At 37.2% G+C, this 23,749-nt stretch overlaps 1 long non-coding RNA gene across 2 annotated transcripts; it reads right to left on the bottom strand.

Moving 5' to 3' along the window:
• Nucleotides 1–1,735: 1,735 nt before the first annotated feature.
• LOC107077203 (uncharacterized) lies at nucleotides 1,736–23,654 on the bottom strand. Of its 2 annotated transcripts, XR_001478289.2 has the most exons (5): nucleotides 23,542–23,654; nucleotides 23,321–23,398; nucleotides 14,801–15,002; nucleotides 5,338–5,480; nucleotides 1,736–4,690 (listed from the first exon to the last, which is right to left on the bottom strand). It is a non-coding gene; the product is annotated as an uncharacterized lncRNA (long non-coding RNA). The 2 variants fall into 2 exon arrangements; XR_011189902.1 differs by lacking the exons at nucleotides 1,736–4,690; nucleotides 5,338–5,480; nucleotides 14,801–15,002 and having other exon boundaries at nucleotides 21,892–23,398.
• Between the last annotated feature and the right edge of the window lie 95 nt (nucleotides 23,655–23,749).

The raw sequence follows: 23,749 nt of genomic DNA, 5'->3' as shown, positions 1-23,749 counted from the left end.
TCTTATTTTGGTAATGCAGAATTTCTGTAAAACAGGGGTCTACTGAATTCCTACAACAGGTTTATTCAACACCTGCATTTCCAAAATTGAGGTAATACAGATGAGGTAAAGAAACAGAATGTTATCATTTTATAAGTATACAGTATATAAGTACACATTTGCATTATACACTGTACATTTACATATACAGGAAATTTAAGATTATTATTAGGGGATTATTTTTATTATTTAGACAAGCATTAGGGGACTGTTTCAATAAAAAAGGAAATGCCATATTCATTTTGCATACACAAACTTATATTTTGATTTAATTTAGAAGAGACTGAATGCCCTTTCAAACGAGTTTTGTTTCATAGCATGGTTTTCAAATATGAATGGTGACCACCCAGAACCATTTACTGTCCAAAAAGATATTCCAAGCTTGGAAAGTTAATTAAATACTGTCATCCAAAGCAGGATCTGATTTCTCTCCTGCATTAAGCCTTTAATTACAAGAAACATTTGTAATACTCTTTATACCCAGATGCTTCTATAAGCTCAGAGCATCACAAAAAAAAACACTGAGGTGTGACCACCATACTCTGTCATATTGTGACGAGTCAGGCCAAATCCTAATGCATCACATCTGGCATGAGACTATAATAGTCCACAGCTGTCAGATTTCTGGAGTACTTCAATCCTTGTTTTAAGTAGAAATAGAAGTTGAAAGTCAGGCTATAAAGCAAGTCATTGCAGTTTTTGGACATCATTGTGATTATGAGTGTCAAACACTTGTTAAGCACTTAGATAGATACTTTATTGATCCCGTGAGGGAAATTGCAGTGCAACAGCAGCTTAACACAGACAACACAGCCACAGTGTAACAAATGATACAATAATAATAATACGATACATACAATACATACAATACAATCAGTACAGTGAGAAGTGCACTAAGAAGAGTTACTCACAGTCCAGAACACAAAGAACAAACCAGAACAGAACAGTACACAAAAAAAAGTTGTATTGCACAATATGACTATAAATATAAATGCATTGCACAGGTCCCTGGCATATATTGCACAAAAACGGTTTTAAACGGGAAAAGAAAAAGAACAGATGTAGCAGTTTGCTGTTCAGTCCAGAAACAGGTCACTGTCAATGTTGCCTCTGCCCAGACGCAAGGTGGATGAGTTGTATAGTCTTATGGCAGAAGGTAAGAATGACCTCCTGTAGCGCTCCCTGTCACACCCTGGATTAATCAGTCTATTGCTGAATGTGCTCTTCATCTCTACAAGCATGTCATAGAGGGGATGGGAGACGTTGGTATGGATGGGAGACACTTGGTAAAGACACATGACCTGACCATGGTCACACAGAAAGCTGAACTCAGAATATTTAAGGGTTGACATTCAGGAATTCTATTAATTAAAAATTAGAAGTTGAAATGGAAATTATGTTTTGTGTCAAAACTAATACTGCAGTTTCACGTCTTCTCTATTTGCTCCCAGCAGTTTCCAGACTCCCATTGAAATGAATGTAAATGTATTTGCCTTTTCTGTTTTTTGTACACTTTTTGGACATTTACAAGACGCTATATAGAGAGATCTATACATGGAGAAGAGATTCAGATCCAAAGAAAATCAATAATTTTGCATGATAAATTGTGCACGTATTATATAAAATTGTATACAGTGCTTACAATATATTTAATTAGCACATTGTCCAAATTCAATTACAAAAAATGGCTTTTAAAACTCTTTTAATAGTGTTTGATAGATAGATGATCAGAGGCTTTTACTAAAAAACATTGCTTTTTGGTGCTAAGAATTTTTGACAAATTTAAGACTTTTTCAGGCTATAGGTTCTCTTAGGATAAAGCAGCCCTTCTCCCTTTAAACATTAATGCTGTACACTGCCATAACCCAGTAGTCACTAATTTTTAAATATCTAATTATTTATTTCCTTAAAAAACATAGGGTGTATCTTAAAATGACATTTAAATGTATGTAATCTACCCATTCGATTCAGACTTGAAACTCAATTATTAAGATGAATGATATTCTGTGTATGAATTTTGCCAGCTCACTGATACCTTTACCTTCTCTTTAAAGGCTGCTGAAAAAAAAGTTTCGGAATTAATCTGGAAGAAGAAGAGCTGGCAAGCTTTCTACATTACAACTTACAATACCAAAGTCTGGCTTTGCATAATTTTAACCTCTGTTTTTGGTCATTACTAAGGGCAGCCAGAGTGTGGCTTAATTCTGTTATTACAGTTGCATGCAACTTGTCAAATTATTTGCTTTTATGTGATATATTTATAACAAAAAATGAATGACAAGGCCCAACCTTCTCTCATGTTATAGAGCCTTGGAGAAAAATATTAAACCAAAACAGAAATGGTCTCCTCTCTCTTTCACAATGTTTATCTTTTCACTTATAGTTTACAGTTGGGTTTCCCACAATGGTCTGCACATGGTATACAGTACAGAAATTTGCAAATCTACCAAATGGTGGAAACAGACAGGAGCCCTGCAACATTCCAGATTCTTCTTTTTTTGTGTATCTCCAGTTGAGAGCTGCTATGCACACTTATGGGGTGTGCTGGGATACAGAACTTATTTTCTCACCTAGTATATAAGATATCCTACAGAAACAGTCTGGCGTAGTTTCTTTTATTTGTGAATTCCTTTTACAGTGTTCTTACAAATCACCTCCCGCTATATCAATCTGTCTGAGAAATCGATTCCTTTATAGATGTGTTTGGGCAATATCTTTTGGGAATACTATATGAATAAACATCTGGAATAATCTTATACTGTGTATGATTCCAAAAATACAGATCATTTGATGATCCATTTCAAATGTGTTAATAGGATGTATTGAACCACACATAATTCTAATGTATCTATCTGATTCCCCTTATTGTACACAGTGTACAAAGGGCATTAACTAGAATCTTGTTTCACCAGGTTTAGGAATGTCCAGAGGCCCAAACTTTTTAGATTAAAATGTGTTTCTCTTTATCTGGGACACAAGAAAGAGATATCTCCTGTTCAACACAGATACTTTTACTTAATGATGATTCATGTTTGAAAGAATCCTTATTGTAAATAAAAGATCTGGTTGGCAGGTACTACAGCTGCCCAAAAATGAGAGCACAATGTTGGCTGACATCTGGTGCTCTCTTTCGGCCTCAAAGGGCTTTTCTGCTTTTGGTCATTTTATTTTCGGAAATTCCACAGTCCACATCCATAATGCTAGAACACAGACACTTAGATCATGGGAGCCAATAATTATCTTGGTTAAATCTCTGTTTTAGTTTGTTTTTATGTATATAATTCATATGTAGATTTCCTGTAAGTTCCTATACTCCTATCACTATTGTAACCATTCAGTTTTTGATTGTATTTTTTATTCTTGTTTCTGGGAGTCAGTTATAAGGACCAATGAGAGGGGAGGCTAGGAAGATTTTCAATTACAGTTTTTTGATTGTTGACAAAAATAACCCCATATATTCATTTTAAAAAAAGAGTTTACTCTTCAGTAAGTAAAACTTTGTAACTTGGTAAGATGAAATGTGGCACCTAACTTGGCTATGAAGTCATGCTAAACAATTTTAGCTGTGAGGAAGCCAACACCGGCAAGGAATCTGAAATCCAATACCCACCTTGAAACTTTACGACAGCCTCTCGCTGTTTTACTAAATAAGGAGTGAAGAAGGATAAAACATGAGGACCTTTGTATGTGATCTTGGAAGGATTACAGAGGAAAAAAATTGAAAAGTTTGAAGCTGGATATGTTTTCATCGTTTAGAATACAAACAAGGATGAATCAACTTTGGTGGAATTAACTTTTCCTGGTCCTGGTCTTTTAAATGCTGGTCCCCACTATTCTACTTCACAATTACAAGGTTAATGAAAGAATTTTTAGCATAGCTTCTGCTGTCTGACCTGCATGGGAGGTTGTGGGGGCCTGAATGCCAGGGAGCATTTAATTTGTATGGATTTTCCTGGAACAACAGTCTCATGAGCAAACCTTCAATTGAATACCAGAATAAAGAAGTCAGAAGCCACTCAAAATAGTCCTTTAGGATATAAACACCTACATCATTCGCTTTAAGAATGAATGTATTATACAGTAGGCAGTCACTGTGTGTGGGCTGACCCAAACCTCTCTCGCAGCAAAGTGACTTTCCCCACTAGTCTTAGATCTAGTGCTAAGCTATGTATTCACAATGTGCAAATTCTACAGGGACTGTGAACTGACAATATCATCGTTCATTTTTTCTTGTCAGTTCATGAAATAAGAGTTGCTGTATTGCTCCCTGTTGGTGTATTTCTGTTTAAGTAGTTGCGTTCTTTAAAAAAATAAAATCTTGTATGCCAGTCACGTCTTTATTCTCTGCCTCGTCTGTGTCTCTATTCCCTTTCATTGGAAATTAAGTTTGGAGAGAGTAGCATTAATATAAAAATAAAAATTCAAAATTCCTTCTTTCCCACACAAACTACAAAGAAACCATACAGTACCCACAAATGAGATTGATGTTCATGGTCAACCACACCACCATTTTTGGTCATTGAGGGAGAGGTTCAAGACACTCACTACACTAAGGCAATCAATGGGGTGGGGTGCCCTGTTTCTTTCCTCAGTGGGACCAGACAGGGATGACACAGCAGTAACACCGTCATGCCCAAAATGGTTCAGCAGCCTAAAAACATTCATAAAGACAACATACAGTAAAAAAGGTTTAAGTTAAGCAAAAAGAAAACACTGATTCATCACAAACAGCTTCAGCAACATGATGCAATGTCCAGATTAATGAAAGATGAAAGTTTAATGAAAGATTAATGAAAGTTAGAACTTCCCCCAGCACTTAGCTCTGTGTATTCCTTGTGCAAAGGTGAAGGAAAGCCTTATCATGGAACAATGATTGCAGGTGTTATCATGAGTGATGATTAAAGGTTGGTGGCTTAAGATATTTTTCCTCTGCATTTTCCAGTTCTGCATTGCTACAGTATCTTGCACATCCTGACATGCCTGATCTGCAGAAACCTGCTGTTTCTTCATAAGACTATTATTTGTCATTGAAGAATTTCAGAATTAAACAATGCTTCAAAACGTTTGCGAGGAAACCAGTGGTCAAGGAAATTATACCATTGAACCCTCTGCTGAAAGACTGCTGACTGAGGTTTCTCTGACTCTTCTCAATTTCTTTAGCATTCATTCACCAGATATTCACCAGGATCGGTGTGTAAAGAAAGTTCTACATTTTTAGTGGAATTTTAAAAACAGTTCACAAGGAGGTCAGGCTCTAATCATGCCTAGCTACATATAAACTTCATGTTTGTAGCTCACCTGCTTGCTTTTTCATTTTGCACCCTCCCTCCTCCTCATCTTTACTCTTGCAGCAGCACCCTGGCTCATTCCTCATAAAAGGAGGGGAGGGCAGCTTCGTTCTCACAGATAGATTGTCCTGCTCTCAGCCAGCTGAGTTAAGCCTATAAAACAAACTAATTTAACAAACTGTCACACCTGTATCCCATCTTTAAAAGGGTTTAAGTGAACTACTGAATTATTGCCGTTCTTATTCTTACTGTCATTTTAAGAAGCAGATTTTGCTTAAATAATTGAAAAAAAATATTTTAGCAGCAATGATGATAACCCTCCACCAAAAACAAGAAAATTCCTAAAACACAATCAATAATACAAAACAAATCACAGAAATAATCTAGCATTATCTTTTGTATCGGACCAATGTAATGTGCCGCTGTTTACGTGACTGCACAATGATTTCCTAAACTTTAAAAACATCCTACGGCTAGATTTCATTCAAGTAGACAAAGTCTACAGAAGGGATGGTATGGTCACACCACTGCAAATATTAGAGAAGAGGCCCTGTATTCAGCTTTCTACATTACAACTTGCAATACCAAAGGAAGGTCTGGCTTTGCCTAAATTGTAACTCTGTTTTTGGTCATTACTTAGGGCAGTCAGAGGGTGGCTGAATTCTGGCTGAATTTGGTTATTACAGTTTCACGCAACTTGTCAAATTATGTAGCTCCTCAAGGCCCAATTATCTCTCATATTACAGAGTCACAACACCACTTAAAACAAAGAAAAAGATTCAAATTTTCTTCATTGTTGCTGCGATATGGTACAATGGTTCAGGAGATCACAAGAATTCTCTGACTTTCAGGCAGATAGCAGCATGAATAAAAAGAGTTGTCAAATGTTAAATGCAGCTCAAAAATATTTTACTGCCATTTAACAATTTCAATTATTTTATCCTAAACTCATACTATTTATAAATAAACTTAGCTTAGTTTAGCTCTAATATCTACAGTGGTGTGATCACACCATCCTTAACTGTGCCTTGTCGTTATCTGTTGTTAGTTATAAATATACCACATAAATGCAAATAATTTGTTTTATGGGGGGCTACTGTACATACTAGAATTTGACAAGTTACAAAGAGTTAAAAGTTATTCAAGGAGTTTTAGGTGGCAGGAAATGAACAACCACACAATATTGTGGAGCCAGTTCCATAGACACCCCCATGAACTTGCTGTTTTTCTGACCAATAAGCCACCATCACCCAACAAGAATTAGAAGTCTTTTTATTCATGCTGCTTTCTGTCTGAAATTCAGAGAATTCTTGTGATCTCCTGGAGCATTGTACCATATCACAGCAACAGTGTAGAAAATGTGAAACTTTTTCTTTGTTTTAAGTGGTGCTCTTTTTTCTTTTTAATCACTCAAGTATGTAGACTAGAAAAGTTTATGAGGCAGACTAAATCAGTGGGACCTTGATTCATTTTTAGGGATATTTTGTCTGCAATTTTCATTACAATTATAATATACACAAAACACAAATACTTTTAATTTTAAATATGGACAAATAAAAGTATCTGATATGCTGTGTACTTATCAAAGCACACATTACATACAGTACTATCTAAAACACACCCTTTGTCTGCCTGCTGAAAAGCCAGCAGACATGCAATGAGATCTGTAGATAAAGATATAGAATGTAAACAAAAAAATAAATGCACACATTCCTGAGCTCTAGAACCATTCCATTTACACATAGAAGGCACATGTGTATAGTAACTACATACACTATAGCTTTACAGAAGACGTCACACACAGTTTACACAATTATATGATTACACACACACCTGGCTTAAGAGACATCCTGTTTTTCTTGCATGATAGCCGTCTCCTTGTTTCTTATAACCCGATAAGGAAATACATCTTACCAGCAGAAACCTTGAAGGCCTACAGTTCTTTTTTTTTAAACATGAGCTCATTTACCAAATTAAATTTGTCTGCTATGGTTCATTTTGTATCAACATGCTTATGTTTCATTTATTTGCCCATGGTTAGCTATGGTTTGTTAGCACACCTCTCTATGTTTTATCATGTTTTACCATGATACATTCATTGCGCCTTCTTACACTTTATTCTTTATTCTTTTACAGTAGTACTGTATATGTTGATGGTTCTTTATCAACTGATAAAACAGAAAAACTCTGTGTAAAAACCTTATTTGTTTTATTTCTTTAAATCTGAAATCTTTTTTTCCTGTCAGCAATGTCAGAGATGGAATCTACTTGCTTTTCATATTGGACAACCGGTTATAACATGTCCCTTGTAAATACAAATACAATACAATTTCTGACAAAGAGAAATACAGTGATAATGAATTGTATTTCACTGTTGGAAATGGCTTGTTTTATCCCAAATATAAGATAACTTTATAAATGACAATCAAGGTGCGATAACGTATGTTAGTGTGGTGCATTAATATAAAGTAAAGCTTACATAAAGTATTAATATTGTCAGAAAAGAGAAATATTTTAGATAATATTCTCCAAGATCATTTGCAAGGTAATGCAAATGTCTTCTCCAGTTTTATTAAATGAACCTTACATACCGACTGCAGTGGCTTTAGAATTGTAATGCAGTTCTTGATTATTGATTGAATGGTATTAATTGCTAGTAATTACGTAAACTGTCCAGCAAAAAATACCATTCAGATGACCAAGATTTAATTTCTTGGTCATGTGTATGACCACACCTGAAACATTGTGTTTCCTTTCTTCTCTTTTCAGCTTGGAACAAACCTTTAACTTGTTCCTTTGCAAGACTTAATACAAACTCTCTCGTGCTCCACCTCTCTCTCCTTCATATTTGAAGAAGAGTCAACAGCTTTCTACTTTTCAGATTGGAATGACTCTTTATGCTGATGCAGGTTGGCAGTCTAAAATATAATTTGATGTTGTATTCTTTTTAGGAATCCATAATTCTGTGATGTTGTCATACAATACCTGTCTCCTACACATCTTTTTAAACCCTGGTGACAATACCACAGTATCTGTCATTCTAGATTGTATTACTGACATTTATCTCCAGCTGAACTAATAAAACGTTAGACCTGATTGTAGGGACTCAACAACAATTTGACCTACAAAGAAATTGACTTTGGTGACTTAACACCTAATTTGAAATCAAGGTGTTATGTTTGACCACACTTTAAATTTTCAGTCACGTATTAAAATATTATAAAGATATATTTTTATCATTAATTAAATATTTCCCAAATTACATCTTTTCTCTCTTTATCTGATGTGGAGAAAGAAGTCCAGACCTAGCCTTCATCCAGACTGGACTATTGTAACATTCATTTCACTCGAGTCTTACAACGCAAGCCTTATTACAGGTAAGGCCTGTACAAAATTCAGATGCATTACTATAGCAAAAAATAGTACATGTGCAATATTACTCCTGTGTTGGTTTCCCTGCATTGGCTTCTAGCACCTATAGACTTTAAATGGAATAGCATAGGAATATTTGTCAGAGTTCTTGTCTGCCTATCAGCATCAATGTGCTTTGAGGTCACCTGATCAAGGCCTTCTCTGTGTTCTAAGGGTGAGGCCTAGAAGGAAAGGAGTGGTTGCTTTTTGTGTTTGGGCTCTGTGGTTGTGGAGTTTTATGCCAGATCGTGATAGAGGTTCAACCACAGTAAAATAAATGGAATCACAGAAACTTGGCTAACAGAGTGATGGTGAAGAAATGGACTTTATAACTAAAGCTGGGGAGGGATGACAGCAGTCATGTTCAATCAGTTCCAGCTATCTGTAATCTTTGATCATTCCTGACATAATTTTCTCAAATAACAACATTTACAATGTACAGTATACAATATATAAAGCAGGGGGATGTTAGCTGAGATGTAGAGGGTCCCAATCCTGTGATAAAAAAACAATTGTAGAGTTTACCTTGGTTTACCTAGTTGATTACGTTGTGGGTAAATGATTGTCAATGAGCAGTGCAGTAACACACCATAAATATTACATTAGGACCACAGAGAAAAAAGAGAAGAAGGGAGGAAGAAAAGAAGAGAAATAAGGTCAGATCACAAGAGATAGGAGTCAGGAGGAGTTGGAACATGAAGCTTGCAGCAGGTGAGAGCCCCTACTTCATGATCATCCAGGCAAAACCTGACTGCAGCTAGGTATTTGAACCTTGATAGAGAGAGCTTGCTGTTCTGTGTTCTTAGGGAACTTGTATTTCCTGAGTAAAAGATATGGCTAAAGACAGTCTTTCCTGTTTGTGGGTGCATATTTAGAATAGGGAGATAGGCTCCCATTTATTTTGTGGCATCCAGGTTTGCAGAGAGAGAGAGATTTATCTGCAGGTTGTATTGCATTTATTTTAAAATGCAGCTTATCTCTTATTTTGGTCTCTGTAGGCATTATATAAAAGTTGATTTAAGGTGATTCAAGAGTTAGGCCTCTCGACCGTCTTGTCTGTACATACTGCAAATATAGTAACGTTGTGTTGTATGTTTATGTTCTGTGTAGCGTATAGTAGTGTTTGTATTGTCCCTGTTAATAAAGATTTGTTTAAACAAGTGTGTCTGGATTATTACACTTTTCACCAAAGCTGTGCAAGAGAATAAAGAATTCAAGTGCCGCTAATTATATCAACCACTGGAGTATATTCTGGAGCAGTGGTTCTCAAACTGTGGTACGCGTACCAGCAGTGGTACACCATATGACCCTGGAACTTTGTCATGTGCGCTGAAAAATCGGGACAGGTTTTCATATTTTCTATTTTAATACGTGTCGAATATGCAGCCTACGTACTACGATATAGTGCGCGCTAATACTTCAGTGGACACAGAGCTACTATGTAATTCTATACCACTCTATAGGAATGCATGCTACAGACGCAAGTGACCAATTGTATTTAAAACAAAAGCTATCTCCAGCAAATAGGGAGGTAGGAGAATGTGCGTGATTTTGGAACAATGCCAATGTTGTAAACACAAGAATGCATAGAAATACGTGCTACGAGCCCTGGTAATCTTGTGAGCACAGGAAAGCGTGATAGATAACAGAAAAATATTTAAGAACTGTTCTATGTTAATTTGAGAAAAATACACTGAGCGTTTCTGTGTTTCGCTCCCATGCGCATTAAATAAAAACTTAAAATACAGAAATAAAAATGGAAACACGGAAAAATACAAGCTTGTGGATTGCTAAAGCAGGTAAGCCCCACACTATTATGTGTGGAGAAAAAGCTGCTAAACAGTTCGACCTGCTGCCCCCCCCAAAAGACACGGTCACTTATAGAATTATTGATATGGCGGATGATATTAAAACGTACGTTGATAGACCGCGCTAAGATTAGCAGATGTTTTTCACTGCAATTAGATGAGTCTATATTCGATTTGGCCAATTTGCTCGTTTACGTTAGATACGAGTTTGAGGGTATGTCCCATGAGGACTTTCTGTTCTGTAAGCCGCCACCAACAGGAACTACAGGAGAGCACATATTTCAGCTTCTGAATGAATTTATCGAAGAGAATGGCATCGACTGGATAAAATGTGTCGGAGTTTGTACAGACAGTGCTAGAGCGATGACAAGCCGACATAGTGGTGTAGTGCCACGAATTAGGTTGCTCCAGAAATTAATGGACGCATTGCAACATTCACCGCGAGACCTTTTCCGTCAAGAAAATGCCTGACGATTTAAAATCTGTTAGACTCTGTTGTGAATTGTATCAAGGCTCGAAAAATTAATTCACATCTGCTTTGCTCGACTAAACAGCCTCACCCCTCTCACTGAAATGGTGCTTTTTTATTATTTTTATGTTGTTGTTACTGTTTTTTTCTGTAAAATGGTTTGAGAAGCCACCTTTAAAGGCGCTATATCAAATAAAGTTTATATTATAATATTTATTATATGTATGTGTGAGTGTGTGTGAACGCGCGCTCATGTTGGTCATTGAGAATTTCTGGGGTTCCTATGAGATGATGACTTGTAGGTGGTACTTGGATGCTTTGGTTGGATCAGGGGTGATACTTGGTCCAAAAAGTTTGAGAACCACTGTTCTGGAGAAATCACTTACAAGTTGGGGGTTATGAATAATTATTTTACTAAACGACACTAAACCGTTTGGTCAATTAATGATTTTTAAAATTTTCGGAACCCACTCTGTATGGGATCCTCCTCCACCTATGACCAGGACGTTTAGCCCTCAGCCAAGCTTGTTAAATCTTATTTACTCTACTGTGACTAAAACCTTCAATAAACCTTTCAATACACTTAATTATTGGGTGAATCCCTAGTGAATTTAGCATTGGTGGATATACAACATTCAAGACATTCTGGACAAACGGGAAGGATAGAAGAGGGGTTGTGCTAAAAAGAGCTCTCAGGCATGTAAATCAAGACTCTGTATGAGCCAGATAGAATAATATTCATAGGCCATAGTATTAGGAGTCTCCTATATTCAGCACCACATTCAGGTATCAATTACAATACAGTTTAATATAATATTATCAGGAATGTATGTGAAAAGATGTTATCATTGTAATTTTTCATATTGATAAGGAAAAATTGCTAGGGAGTCATTCTGAAATTGAAATGGAAAAGATAGGCATTATGAGTGACTGCTTAGTTATCCAGTTCTTAAGGGTACCTTCAGGAGGGAATGCCTCAGAGGAAATATAACCATTAGGCAACCGTGATCAGCAAAAGGGATGTTTTAAAGTATACTTTGAAATTGAATAGGCAGAGTCCAAAACAAAGGCTTACAATTTCAGGAAAGCAGACTATGAAGGATCAAGAGAGAGCTAAAGGAAGTAAAACAGGACAGAATTGCTATGGAATCAGTACAGAATGATGGCAATATTTTAAAGATGTTCTACTTGATGTTCTACCGATTAGTAAGTAAAAACTATAAAAAAGCAAATGTGATTAAGCAAAACACCTCAGAAATGATAAGAGGAAATGTAGAGCAAATGAGTAATAAAAATGAAATGGTTAATAGATTAAATAATCTATTAAATTACTATTTCGCTCATTTCAGAAGTAATCAAAAACATCTCACAGACTAAGCAAAGAAAAAGTTGTATATTAATTAAATTTATAACAGATGTTGATGGAGAAGGTTAAATCCTAATCTTGCTTGGTATCCTACTGGGCAGACTGACATTTCCTGATCTAGTCAAGTCACGAAAATTGTATACAGTACATATTTTGTCCATTTACCACATTCATTAGAATATAATGGAACTATTGAAAATAGTCTAAACTACCGTACTGGTTAAATACTTAGGCATTTTTAATGTTGATTCCATAAACCTGAGACAAACTATAACATTAATGCTTTTTCAATTAGACTGTGTATTTTAGAGTTTAACTTAATTAAGAAGCATTGTTTTTGTCATGTGTTGAAAGTTGAAAACTTGAAATAGTTACCGGACATTTGTTTCTGAGAATTTACAAACACAAACGTAAAATAATTGCATATTTAATTGACAATCATTGTAGTATTTTATACATTTATTAATTTAATTCTTTCTTCCACACAACATTATTTTCAAAACTGTTTTTTACTGCTTTCATTGTGTCCTTGCTGTTACCTTTTTCTGTGGCAGCCCGATATTTTCCTATTACGCTTTGAAAATTAAACAAAAAAAAAGTTTCCTCTAAAAACGTTTGTTGTAGAAAAAAACATTAAGGGCGGCAAATTGACAGAATGTTCAGACCTTATCATTCAAAATTAGATGATGCTGTTAGTCCCTTAAATTCTGGAAGTGAGCATACAATTATACACAGAATCTTAAAAATGTATTTCAAAGGTTTCTGGTAAGAATAGACATTAGGAACCTTAGTAGGAACGCTTTGGTTTCATGCCTAGTTTGAATTGCAGCTCCTTACCTATCAGTAAGTAACTATGGGTAAACACATTGTCTTCAACAAGGCAATAAAAAAGTGTGCTCCAAGACATAATAAGATTAGGTCAGAAAAACACAGTGAATCATCTGAGAGGTGATATGGGGGTTACTCTGTTAGTCATTCCGTTGGTATTACATCAGCTTTTCAATACAATTAAGCCTTCATTTGTGCTTTATGCTCTCACAAGGCACAGCATATTACACCAACTGAGAGGAAGGGAAAAATGTTTGTATTAAGAAGCCAATGTGTTTTTCAAATGAAAAAAATACCACACTGATAGCCAAGTAAACTTAACTCCAGGAAACACTTTGGTCCTTCACTTAGTGCCAGCCTTTAGTTTTACGATATAATGAGAGCAGGAAAATATGTGCCAAAGGAAGTGATTGATATTGTTGAATGATAATTACAATTTACTATGGTTCATAAACCTGTTCTTAGGAGATATAATGTTTAAGACCTTGTGCTGCGTAAATCGCATTTTGTCAATTGCAATGCTTTTATTCACACTGTTGTACCATTTGATCTACAGTAAGTTACTTGTATAACTATATTGAACTTAGTATAGTTAAATACAGAGCAGCATGGCGGCATAGTGTTTAGCATTGCTGTCCTGCAGCACCGGAGCCCTAGGTTTAGTTCCTGGGGTGCATGTGGTTTCATGTTTTATCTGTGTTTGCATGAGTTTCCTCCTACAGTCCAAATATATACTTGTAGGTTCATTAGATTCTGGTAAAATTGGCTCTGTTGTGAGAATGTGCATGTGCATGTACATGTACTATGTGTTCCCTGTGATGGCATCCCATTCAGGATGTATCCTGCTTTGCGCCTGTTGCTTGCTGGGATATACAGCTCCTGTGTGGTCCTGTATTGAATAAAGTGGTTAGAACATGGATGAATGGGTGAATAGTTAAATAGATCCTGATGTCAACTTTCCATTTCCATACATAACTGAATTGATTGTCCAGGAGGATTTGTGAGAATTAATGTTTTGCCAATATGAACCACATTAACTGCAAAGTTTAAAAAATAATAGCTTTTGCACTATATAGTTAAATGATGAAACTTAATAATGTCCTATATATGAGGTCAATACATGCTGAACACTAAATGACTGACTCATTGAACATGTTGGTTAACTTCTGGATACTTACTGTAAATACCTAATTATGGTTGCAATAAGTATACAGTATCTTTCCTTTGTTTATATGCACTTATGATCTCATCATTTCATCACAAGGGTGTCTTTGTGTGGAGCACAAGATTCAGTTTATTTCACATAAATGAAACATTAAATGGTTTCTTAATTTTCTTAATACCAATTGATGTGAATATGAAGACCTTTTCAATTAATTTTGATTCATAAAGAATTCTGTTTCATCCATGCTCTGTGTTATTTTTTGTTTTGTTTTTGGCAAATGCTCTCATAAAAAGCAAGCAATAAATGTACAGTATGTTACATGCAGTGATTTACTTTTGCAATACAGAAATTTACTTCTGTGAAAACTGGCTCTGGAATGAGTATGTGTGTGTTTATGTGTGCCCAGCGATGGACTGGCATCCCTACCAGAGTGTATCCTGCCTTCCGCCCATTTTGGCAGGGAGAGTGTCTGTTATTCCTCTTTAACTCCTGTGGGTGACATACAGTATCACTCTCTGCTCCATCTTCCTTTGTGGCAGAACTTGATGAGTTTCTGCTGAAGCTTCTGCAGAGGGTGGCTCCAGACCTGTGTTGTTTTGCTTCTACTGAAGTTGCTGGAAATTCTTATCTAAAGTGAAGGAACAACAAAGGCTGAAAATGGGATTATATGCATAGAGATGCAGACAGGCAATTGCATTGAAAAAGCTCTGGTGACATCTAAGCAGTAACAATTACCACTTTTTCCATTTTGGCTGACTCGGTAATGAAAAGCTTGCAATCACAAGGACATAGACAATTCTAGGTAGTCCCATGATGTCTTCAGATCAGTTGCATGACCTGCTGCACCCATATTGGAGTATATGATAAGAAGTGTATAAGGCTCAGCATATTGAATACCTTTCCAATCTCTGATCAGTGGAATTATTTTGTTCTTGTGGCCAAAGACTATATTGCAAAGTATCCCAAGGTACAGTATACAGTATGATCTCACTGAAGCACTGCTAAAGAGACATTTTCTGTACGCCTAGAGAATTCCACGCAGACCAATACCGGAACTTGAAATCTGAGGAAACTCTGGGGATTAAGAAACACTGAACCACACTGCTGCACTTCCAAAATGTGTGTGCAGATGGAGAGATTTCATCATATGCTCTGTACTTAAATCTCACCAGAAAGTGTACAATCTCCAATTGCTACTGACCTTGGTGCAATTAATAAAATTAGGCTGCATTCTAGCTTCATTATATGTATGTAATAAGCTTGTGTTTGTCTCCCCTGCAGTTGCAGTGCCAGATGGGTCAGTTTAAGTATGCTACGTGTTGGATGGCAATTATTAGTTTGTTTCAAACTAGACCGAGGCTTCTGTTTTAATCCGGAAGTGTTACACTGATCTGTGGGAGCAGTTCACAGCCAAAGACAACATTTAGATCAAACAGATGTCTAGCTGCTGTTATAGTATGTAACAACCTATTCCTCCACGCCTTTCATAAACTATAAAGTGGGATTATTTCAGGAATTCCATGATATTAATATTGAATGAATGAACACTATTTTCCACATCATTATCCTTGCAACTGTTTTAACACTTAAAGTCTTCAAATCATTTTGGAAATTTAATAGTTTCCTATTGAAATAGAACACTTAAACATTGCAATTAAGATTAGATACTGCTGGAGGAGATAATATTGGTCACATAATTTATGTTAGATTTTATTAAATATCAGAATGTTACTTATAAATAGGCAGACAATACTGGATGCTGTTTTTAAAAACATTGTCACAATTTTAAAACAGAAAAGGCTACTTCATATATGCATGAAAATTAAATCTTACATCTTTTGAAAATTTGGAAATAATTTGTGCCAATATCTGAAACTTTGTAAAACAAGCCAATCACACATGGGGGACAATTTGGAGGCCACGGCAAAGGACGAGGGGGGAAATTTGGCCGGGACACTGGGATGACTCCCTAATCTTATTGAGAAATGCCTGGGGACCTTAAATGACCACTGAGTCAGGACCTCAGTTTAACATCTCATCCGAAAGACGGAATCGTAATTGTTTACACGTGAATGCTTTCCTCACTTTAACATTGGTTGGGAACTAGCTGGCGCCTATCAACAAATGAAATTTACAGCATAAATTGTGCACTACAGCAAAACATTTTTAATTGTTTCTCCTACTGTAAGTACTTGGGTATTGTTAAAGGTAGAACGTATTCAGTTATTTTGGAATTTTTGCAGTGGTATGTCTCTCTTAATTATTTTTTCCTGTATGTTTTTGGTTATAATGAGATGTGAGCGCAAAAAAAGTACACTGGGCGTTCAACTAGAAGTATGTCATATGGTATGTTAAACTGCAGGAGAGCACGGGGCTTTCCACAATCTGGTCTAAGCCAGCTCCACCCACAGCAGCCTGCTGCAGGCTCCAGTATCTACAGTCACGAGTATCTTCTTTAATAACACCATTTTAAATGCAAAAAGAGTATTCATTAGAGATTTCATCTGTAGCCAAAGTAAGTATGGTTTCATTATGACAAAAAACAAGTGTTCACTGCATTAGACAATTAAGAGACTTTGCAATTTATACTATTTTAGAAAGACCAGATATTGATGGTTTGTCTTAAACATCTCACAAAATACTTTTTTTTTTACTTAAACGTCCGTTTGAAAAAGTGTTTCAATCAAAATACAGCCCGAAATCAAAGGTATATTTTAGTTAATGCTTTTTTTAATGTTAAATACATAAAAAAATCCCCTGTGATAGTGTTCAGACTCAAGGATATTAAAACATTAATTCTTACCATTTTTTACAATACAGTACTATACTTGGGACCTATGTATATCTACGTTTTTCAAGATGGTGAATAACAAATGTCTTCACCATGGGTTTCTAAACAGGTTCAAAAGTTTTTATTTGATATGTAAGACATTGTCATTTATATTGATCCTCTTGCCCTACAGTTAAGTGTTCAATTTTATATTATTGATAGTAGTGTGATGCCAGCATGACCAAAGTTCATGAGAGTCCCACATCTCTCACAAAAATTCCAACAGATATTTATGTTATCTTGTATCATCATTTCTATGTAACAGACCTTGTGAATTTTAATCCATAATCCTGAAAATGAAGCTCTCTCTGCTCTGCTTTTTTTATTTCAGGTGACATTGTAAAGGTACTAACAAAACTGTAGCTATCAAAGTCTGTAACAGGGAGAGAGACACACTTGCCATGAGTCCTGGAGTCAAGTTATGGGTTGATTGTTACTTTTTGGTGGGGATCTTGCTGAAGATACTTGCTTACTTTCATTTGAAAGCAGAAAGATGGAACCACCCACCCTGGACAAACACTAAATGTAATGGGGATTATAACAGCACTGACAAGAGCAAGCAATTGCCTCCTGTAAAAACAAGATCAAAGGACTACAAACCTCCAAAAGGTTTCTGTCAAAACCAGTGGTAGGAATCTGCCCAGTTCAGATATACAGTACATTTGTGTTTGTGTAGGTGCAGAAGATGTGTGTGAGGACTGTATACAGAAAAGCTGGGAAATTATTCTAAGCATGAAAATAAACTGTAATTGCAACCACAAACATTTAGGTATTGTAAATGAATCATGCTTCTGCATGGGATTATGAGGCAACTACAAATTAAAAGTAATTTCTTTTTTAGAAGTGTTAATTATGGAAGTGCTATTTTGTGTAAAACAAACATAAGCTAGTTTATGCAGTTCACATGCACAAAATAATAAACCATCTCTCATTATTTCTCATATTTTTGCTTATTCGTTTTTACAATGCACTAGTAAGATATCATTTACATGTGTACAACCTTATTTACAATTTTACAAAAAAAGATATTTCTTATCTGGAATCTGTCCACATCACAGCAACAAGATACAGTACAGTTCAAGATCTAAAGTAAGATGTACAGTAACTTACAGTGACTGTCTCTTCATCAGAGAACACTACTAACAGAGAAAGTGTCATGAAATGGTGGCAGGAGATCCTCAAATCAATTAGTCACCAAATGAACATGAGCCGAATGGGCTTCTATTGTTTGTAACCATACGTTTTTTAAAAAGACTATTAGATTTCCCAGAGATTAGTGGACATATGCTCTTGTAATTAGACAAACTTATATTATAAACTTATATCATAACAATATAGAAAATTGGCTTTCACATTACATTAACATGGGTCCCCTGATGAGAGACATATTTTGAGAAATCCCTGAGGGTGTTAAGTGGTCAGTGAAAAAACACATAAGCTCTGCCAGCTCTAAATCTTGTTGGTACGGTTAATCACACAAATTTTGAATCCTTATAGCAAAGGAAATGCAGAAAAAAAAAAGATCTCATGCAGGAAGGATATGAATCACATCTAATAAAGCAGCAGTCACAAAGCTTTTAAAGTGCAGTACCTTTAAGCTACGTTTCACTGAGATGTACTGTCTTGTATTTACCTGCATAGATATGTAAATCACTTTAAAATTGTAGTGGGGTCTGAATACAGCAATAAAATATACTTTAAGATAAAACCTCCAAAATAAGTCTAGAATAACAACATTATATACAAAGAAGTTACTGCCAGCAAAATTCAGTGCATCATTCTTTTAGTCTTTACAGGCACAAATGTACATTATACCGTATCATATTCTATCACGTGATTATGATTTTTTTTAACGCAGTGCATTAGTGGTAAAGCTCATCTTAATGACATGTTTTATGACAAGGCCTATGCAATCTATGAGTGAAGCAGAATGCCTTTTTGTCTCTTACAGACAGTTTTTCTTTTACAGTGGGAGGGAGCATCAGCTCCTTGCAAAACAGTTACACATTTCACAAAATCTTTGATGAAGCACTGCTAAAACATTGCCTTCAAGTACAGTAGTGTGCCGCCTGGAAGCAACAAAAGAGATTTTCTTTCCATGGATACCTCAGTGTCTGACAATGAACCAACTGAAAACTTGTGTGGCAGCTGTTCACAAGCAATGCCCCAAAGGCGCCCTAACAAACACATTTATGGAAATGTCTGAACTTAGCTGCACTGCAAACCGTTGTCAATTCCATTCCTAAAATGGGCGAGGAACAACATGCTGTTCACAGACATACAGCAAAAGCAGATAAATCTGCGTCTACTTCAGTGTGTCTCATTTTTTGATCAGCAATACGTATTTTTGGTGGAAGTCTCAATGTTTCTCTATCTTTCTATTCTTCTGGTCTTTCTGTGGTTGTCTATGAATGTATATATCTATCTGGATGCATTATTTTTTCCATAATAATGCACTGTATTATTCCATTGCAGTGTCATTATTATGCCTCTCTCTGTCTTAAACAATGCACATTTAAATGTAAACAGTTCCGGAGGCATTTCAGATATAATCATTACTTATAACATTTTACTTTCAAAATAAAATTACTGTTCTGTATGTCACATCTTGTAACATAACCAAGAACAAAATATCAGAAACAAAATAACATGTACTGTACGAAGAACAACTGAAGAAGGCTTAACAAATGAAACATTCCTCTAAATAAAAACAAAACAAAACCTTTATTTGATTCTTTGCAGCAAAAGCACGCTGAGTCAGCTTCCCACTTGAACCTCATACAATAAATAGATGTTATAAAACTGTAGACCCAGCCAGATGTTTTTTTCATCTAAATGGAATTATAACAAAGGTTAGATCCTAATCGCGCACTCTTCCGCTCACTTAGTTATATATGTCTCGCACCCGGGACTTCCTGTAGCTCTCCTCTCTCATACCCCTCCTGCCTCCCTTTCCAAACCCCAACAACAGCTCCCTGGCTTCATCCTCTGAGTATAGTGGGAGGATCTGGGCAGCCGTGCCCTTCTGGCAAAGTCACAGATCCCTTCAGCCAGGTGAGCAACTGTACACCCAAATATACACTGCAGTTCTCATCTCTCACATTTATTAGGATCTACCCGAACTACTGAAATATAACTTACTGAGGTACTGTCATCCTTTAAATTTTATCGATTGCAATTAATACATTTTATTTTCACCCCCAAAGGATTCAAAGCATTTTACAGATGTCATACCACCTGGTTGACGTGGTGGCCATTATGCACAGGTCCACTACACAGCAGTTCAAGAATAAGAGGAAGAAATTCCTTCAGTAGTTGAATTATGAGGGAAATTTAAATTTAAGGCCAGATAGTTCAAGTGCAGAGTGGAATGTATCCTGGACACCAGGGTCAAGAGAGGGGATTTTTAATGAACAAGCAGCCAGGAACTTGTCCGGAATGTCTTTTCTGAATAATGTAATCCAGCAGTAAAGTATCCCTGGTCATAACAATGGGGCATTTGTTCTGATCATTTTTGTCCAAAGGGATGAATGCCTTTTACTTACTGCAGGAAATATTTTTTTTCCGTAGAGGCCCCTCAAGTCAATATGGACTAGGGTCATCCATGGTCAGCTTTTGAGATCTAATATGATCAGTCTATTTTTCTTGTTCCATTGATTGAGTGGCACTGTTAGTAATAATCTAATATTAATACTGTAATTTGTTTCTGTTTGTATCACTAAGTGTTGACAACACAGTATGGAAGCAGCAGAAGGCAGGTTGAGGTGCTTGCAAGAATTTGGATTTGTTGTCATTAATTATTCTAGTTATAGTACAAATGAAAAAAATAAACAATTATTTCGGAAGGAGGATCTTGGTATGGAGAAAGGAAGCATGGGCTCCCTTGGTACGGCGCCGCCCTTGTGGGTAGTACAAACATCTCCGTGGTGGCAGTAGTCCTTAATATTGTGTCTAATCCGCTACCAATAGAACAGTGACTCCCTTCCATTTTCCATCTCCTCAGGGGATTGTTTACACTGCATGGCAGAGGGCACTCAGTGCAAACCACTTAGACTTTGCACTCCTTCCATAGTGCAGCTTCCAGGTATATGCTTTTATTGTATTTACTTTTGTTTACTGAACACGTTTATATGTATAATTTGTTTATATGTTTAAGAATGCTCCAGATCGAGGATATATAAGAATAAAACAGATTGAGAGTAAAACGGATGAAAATTTCTCCTGGGAATTAAATGCTACAAAACTAAAACAAAACCCCCCAAATGCCAGAATTCCCGTCTACAAACTCTACAAAAAATGCAAGTGTTAGAATTACATTAAGAATTAGAATAAAGTGATGCACCATTTTTGCAGCTTCTAAATTTTACACTCTGCTTTTAAAAGATATGATATATTTTTTAAATTCTTTAACTCCTTGTTTTATTCAGATTTATTACATTATTTTACTATAGATCTATGGAATGCCATAGCATAGTGTCCTAAATATTATAACAAACAACAGGTTTTTAAACATAAAACAAAAGGAGAAACTACACCTTCTGCACCCTCACATTATCCTTTCTACTGTAGTTTTTCATCTGCTGCTGTGAACTGTGATCATTTACCATGTTTTATCATTTTATGCTCAATCAAAATAGTGATCATTATTCAACCCAAGGGAATATACAAAACAAGACAATACACTGGATTTAACTATTTTTTTAATCAAAACATGATTACATACCATTTTAGCACACAAAGAAAAAAAATATTATGTTTATCAGACCATTTCTTACACCACACTACCCACCAGAATGGGAGTGGAGTTGTTCTGGACCCAATAGCAAGGGCTTTCCAGTCCAGGAGAAGTGACTGGTGCACTCCGTAATGGACTGCGCTTCACTGAGCCAAATGCAGGAAGGGAAACTCAGGGAAGGGCACTGCTAGTTAGTCTGCAATTGGACCTTTGCAGGACAGGGAGTAGAACCTTGGGGCAGTCCACCATGCGGCACACAGGGTACTGTGCTGATCAGAGCACGTGCTCTTCATAGGGGATCTTCTCCTGAGCCCAGGTCAAGGGCACACTGTCAGGGCAGAATGGGGAGGCACGTCAGAGACCGAGCAGAATGCTGTGCTCACTCCAGTCCAGGTCCAGTAGAGTCCCAGGGCAGGTCAGAACAGGACAGGCTGGAGAACAGGAGAAGGCTGGCAGGGGGAAGAAGAGTCCAGGGGAATGGAAGCAGGACTTGAGTGTAGGACAGCTCCCTTGCGCCCAGTGCCTCGGAGGTCGAGCTTCACACCGTTCTCCTGATGCCGGTGATGAAGCAGAGCGTTGGGACTGACAGAAGTGGCTGTCCAACACCGCTCTCATGAGCCGCTAGACCCTGCTGCCAGAGCTCTGCAGAGGATGCCTCCATGCCATGTGCCATGTGGACCTGTGAGTGCTACCCACCTCCAGTGAGGGGCCACACCCTGCTGCCAGAGCATGACCCTTCCACAGAGGAAAACAGGAGTGCCAAAACCAGCATGAGACAAGCCCCCCCGTCACGGACCGTCCCACACAGGCTCCTGCCCTCCACCGCTCCACCCCGCCCGTTTCGTCCCACAACACTTGGGACGCGAACCCAGGTCTCCAGTGTAACACAACAGGGAGCCAGCCACATGAGCTAAAGGAGACCTCTCTCAGCATCAGAAGCTGAGGTCCCTGCTATGTGCAGGGAGGGCGATGACGTCACCGTGTCTGAACGCTCCGCTACAAGGCGTGCCCAGCATTGTGCGTGGATCCACACGCACTCTGACAGTTGTTCCCTCTGTGGCAGAAGACCCCCCCCCCAGAGCTCAACAGACCCAGCATCAGCTGATGAGGGCGAGGCCTTCCTTGTCTCTGACCAGCAGCTCACTTAGTCCTCCCCAAACTAGAACCCTGCTACTCTCATATACTCGGAAGACAGTCAAGCCAAGTTTGGGAATTCAAAGTCACCCTTGGAAATATGGGACCTGAGGGAGGGAGGGGGAGAATAGTAAACCTCGCCTTGGAGTTGGACTGTATCCACCACATCTCCCCTTTTACCCTAGGTTCACCCTTTGCTGCCGTTAACCTCTAAAAACCGGGGAGCAATGCCGGCTTTCTCCCTCACCTGCCGAGTCCAGAGGATGTCTGATCTCTCTTTGCCTTCCTACTGTCGCTTTACATGCTCCGTGACTAGCACGCCCCGCTGTAATGAAAAAGGCAGTAAAACTGTCAGTTAGCCCGAGGAGTCAGTGAGGAAGTCCCCAAACTGTTTTTCCTAATGCCGCCGTTGTCGAAGCTGCAGCGTTAATTGTAGTATTTAACAAAGCGCATACTCCTTTTACTCACCTGTGTTAACTCAAGGTTCATTTGCATTTTCTGACGCTGGAAGGTTTAAAAGAAATGGAACAAACTCGACTCTTGGAAAGTTAAACCATCTTTACTTGTACATATTCGAGTACAAGTGCGCATTCTGAATATCATGACAATAGCCAATGTACATTCGTTTCACAATGATTGACTTCATAAAAATGTCGTGTTCCGATTGTTGTTTTGT

Source organism: Lepisosteus oculatus, chromosome 1, assembly GCF_040954835.1.
Source record: "Lepisosteus oculatus isolate fLepOcu1 chromosome 1, fLepOcu1.hap2, whole genome shotgun sequence".
Classification (NCBI taxonomy): domain Eukaryota; kingdom Metazoa; phylum Chordata; class Actinopteri; order Semionotiformes; family Lepisosteidae; genus Lepisosteus; species Lepisosteus oculatus.
Note: the sequence above shows the minus strand (reverse complement) of the source record. Positions and strands in the feature narration are given on the sequence as shown.